Consider the following 4,235-nt stretch of genomic DNA (forward strand, 5'->3'; position numbering starts at 1 on the left):
TTCCAATTGTGGGTTTTAAGAGAGTATTCTGCGTACAGTGAATACTTGTAATGGATCTTGATACGATTTTGTTTACTAATAGACTATTTTACGCTTTGATAAGGATGAGCCTAAATGAGGACAGTTGTCTTGGAAACTCCCCAGTTATGTGTACAGAGCCCTCCGATCGAATGAAAGTTCTTAGGTCCAACCTTAAGCTCTTTGAGAAAAATGACTCAATAAGAAAATAATGACACAATAAGAAATAAACATTCTCCAGTTAAATCAACAAACTTTCCTTTCTCAAGCCATGTAAGTAGCGTGTCTTTTCCAAACGTGGGTTTAAGCACAAACTTTTAAACACATTCCCTTGAAACGGGGATCTATCTTTTCATCCATATAAATAGGAGACTGAAATATGAACTCGGTCTCAATAGAAAGAAGAGAACAATGAAAGAAAGAAGGAAAGAGAGAGAGAAAGCGGATAAACGGTATTTGTTTGCTGCTTTCATTAGCATCGGTGGCTGTTAGTTGTATCTCATGACAAAAAATTGACTGGAAACTCAATTCAAGTGTAAATAAGAAAATCAACACTATTTTAATATATTTGCTATGAGGCAGAAACAATCTCTTGGCCTGTTGCAACTTACTGCGCCTCTTCAATGTCAAAAGGCGAAAGAAACAACAGCAAAAAATCATGTATAAGGTGAGACAGCATCCTATGTTATTTCATAAAAATCTTAGACAGTTATGTCCTAGAGGTCACTGGTAATGCAGGGCAGCACATCCCATAAGTATTTTGAAGCACTTATACACCATTATGTAAGATCCTTTCATTCATTTCAAACAATGCAACTTTCCATTGCTTAACTCTTTCGCCAACTTTGGTGATACAATACCCAACTCTTCCCTGGTGGGCAAGAAAAAGAAATCATCCCTGGAGAAACTGTGGTTTGAGATGCCAGTGTCAAAGATGAAAATCGCTTTGGAACTGGTAAGAAAGGATCAACCACCTTTAATTCTATCAAGAGTTTTAATCTTGTAATGAAGCCGGAAAATTGCATTTTTGTTAATAGAAAGAGAACCAGCAAGAAGTGTAGAGAGCAAAACATTTCCCTGCCAGATCACGTGGCCACACGGAGTCATCGCAGACCCAGCATATACATTTAATTTCATTAGGTTGAAGACGAAAGAAGACAAAGATGGACGGAAGCAGCACAGTCAGCCAAATGCAAACGGGGCACACAAGTCAACGTGTGGAGAGGTGAGGTCATGTGCCTTGCGTGTAGAGCTGCGATTTTCATCAGTACACCATTCTCAAGTGTCGTCTTATTTAAAAGCATGTGTCCTGGCTAGGAACCTGGCCTCATTTCGGATATGGCTTCTTTGGAACAGTCCTTCAATTGTGCTCATAGAGAAAGCCAATAAAAGAATCCAATAAGGGGTATGCTCATTACTTTGGGTCACTCGTCAATGGTCCTAGAAATCCATTTTTCCCTATCAGTGCATAATGTCCTCCATCTCCAAATGCGTTGCTACTTATCCAAATGCAAATAGCATCAACTTTCACTTGTTTTCCTTAGGGCACAGGTTGTTCTTTGAATTGTTCTAAAGAAATCTATTACACCCAGCGAATCAATTATACTTCACACATCCAGGCAGCGTGGCGTGGAGAAGTAATTCCAGATTGGAGTCAAGAGACCTGGGACTTTCTGCCAGTTGTGCTACCCTGGCAAATAAGTCACTTCTGTTTATAAAGGTTTCTGAGTGACCTTTCTGGACTTAAAGAGTTCTCATTTGTAAAATAAAGGGGCTGTTGGGAGAGTTCCTCACAGCTCTAAGAGTCTATGATCTTAGCTTGGTTTATTAGGCTTATAAAGAAGAAAAGTCAACATAAACCCATTAGGAATGATATTTCTCATGTCATGAGTAATCCGCAAATCACCTAAAGCAACTTTCAACATGACCAAAATCGGAGTCTCTATTTTAAATTATGGTTTGTGTTAAATTCTTTTATTGTTCTTTTTGGATTTCTTTTTTGACAATTATAGACACAAACAAGTGTGCAGGCCAAAAATATAGGACCAGGGCTAAAATATTGAGGACCCTTTGCAATATACTTCAAAAATATTCTACTCGGGGCGCCTGGGTGGCTCAGTCGGTTAAGCGTCCGACTTCAGCCAGGTCACGATCTCGCGGTCCGTGAGTTCGAGCCCCGCGTCGGGCTCTGGGCTGATGATGGCCCAGAGCCTGGAGCCTGCTTCCGATTCTGTGTCTCCCTCTCTCTCTGACCCTCCCCCGTTCATGCTCTGCCTCTCTCTGTCTCAAAAATAAATAAACGTTAAAAAAAAAAATATTCTACTCAGAGGGATGCCTGCATGGCTCAGTTGGTTAAACATCTGACTTTGGCTCAGGTCATAATCTCGAGGTTTGTGTGTTTGAGCCCTGCATCAGGCTCTAGGTGAGAGCTCAGAGCCTAGAGCCTGCTTCAGATTCTCTCTCTCTGCCCCTCCCCTGGTCATAAAAATAAAAATAAAAATAAAATGTACTTGGAATTTTAAACTTCCTTAATACTAAAAGGAACCAGAATGAAGAAAACATGAAAATCCATCAGTAGTATTTCATTCCTTCACAGTCTATATCTGTTGATTGGTTTTTCTGATTTCCTGTTGTTCTCTGAGAATACCGGATGTTTTTTCCCTTGAACTGTGAGATTAATTAATGTTCAATAGTCAATCAAAGCTGATGTTCATAGTGTTAGTTTCTTCTCACATTTGGGGTGATTTTTAGCATGGCCCTAATTGTCTAGTAATGCTTTCGTTATTTGGGGGGCAGGTGAAGAACATTGGTTGTTCACTGGCTTGCCCCTACGGTTTCCCTCCTGTCTCCAACTTGTTGTGGACATACTTGTACTTCATTTTACAGGAGCTTTTTGCAGAAGGTCATTTAGTAGATAATCACTTATCTGTGAAAAATCCTAGTTGCTCTGTATCTGACAAATTGAGCAGACCAACATTGCATTTGAATGCCGAATAAGAGGCAAACCAGATAGATGTGGAAATAAGAGAAAAAATAAATAAATTTCCAGGTAAAGGTAATAGTTCAATGCATCTCCTTGTTAAAAGGGTTAAAAGGAAAAGCATTTCCACGAGCTATACTAAAGTTAAAAAAGCATGGAGTTTATGATGTTTTTCCCTTTAAAGTTAAAGTAAGAGCACAAATAATTTATGACTGCTACAGGGCTATTATTTTCATTTTGATGGAATCTTAGTGCCCCCTACTGATATTCAGTATTCTAAGGCGGCAATATTTTCTGGTTTCCTCTTTAGAGATATATTTTTCTATTATAATAATTATGGAAATCCTCCAAAATTATTGCTTTATTTATGTGAGCTTTGGAGAGGTGTTGCATGGAAGTGAGTTTAAGTTCTATTTCCAGACAGATTTCTGGAACCCAACTGAAGTTGCCAGTGAAAAGCAAAGCACTATTTTTAGAATCAAGTGATCTCCATGGTTTTTTGTTGAGTTGTTTCTGAACCGTAAGGTGAAACACTGATGTACTTTCTTTTTTCTCTCCTCTTATTAATTTAAAAATATATTTAAAAATTTTATAAGCTTTTGGAAGATTATGGGTCGATAAGACTTAATGAAAAACAGCCATCCATTAGCATACCTTTCCTGATCTGTGTTCCCAGAGGCAATGAGGTTCATGTCTTTTAGCTGCATCCTTGGAAATCTACCTCAATATTTCTAAATAATCTGCTTATGCATCTAATTTCTTGGTTTCTCACTCTTACTTTTTTTTTTTTTTTTCAAATTAGCCATTTTCTATTGACTTCCTACAACGGAAGATAAGAATTAAGCTTTCTACCACAAATATACACACAATCAACATCCCTTACTGCATATCACGCACCACATAAAGACATCACTCACAGCTAACCTTTTATTATGTATTTTTGGTGTTTATTTGCTTGTACTACGAACAGAAATAACTTAATCCTTTTCTTCTATATAGTCATCATTAAGTACTGGTGTATTACATGCTATTTACACATATTTATGCACAGATTTTTGCACATGAACAACAGGTAAAAATATTTAGTGAATTTACAAAGAGAAGAAAGCATCGCTTTTTGGGGAGCCCTAGCATGGAATCCAGAAATCTTCACAGTGGCCAGATCTCTGCCCCTTACTAGCTGTGAAAACTGGGGTGTGTTGTTTTCCTTCTCCAGACCTCTGATTCTTTACCCATA

The sequence above is a fragment of the Lynx rufus genome, unplaced genomic scaffold (assembly GCF_022079265.1).
Source record: "Lynx rufus isolate CCGP_SWC_20201006 ecotype Redwood Valley unplaced genomic scaffold, mLynRuf1.p SCAF_5, whole genome shotgun sequence".
NCBI lineage: Eukaryota > Metazoa > Chordata > Mammalia > Carnivora > Felidae > Lynx > Lynx rufus.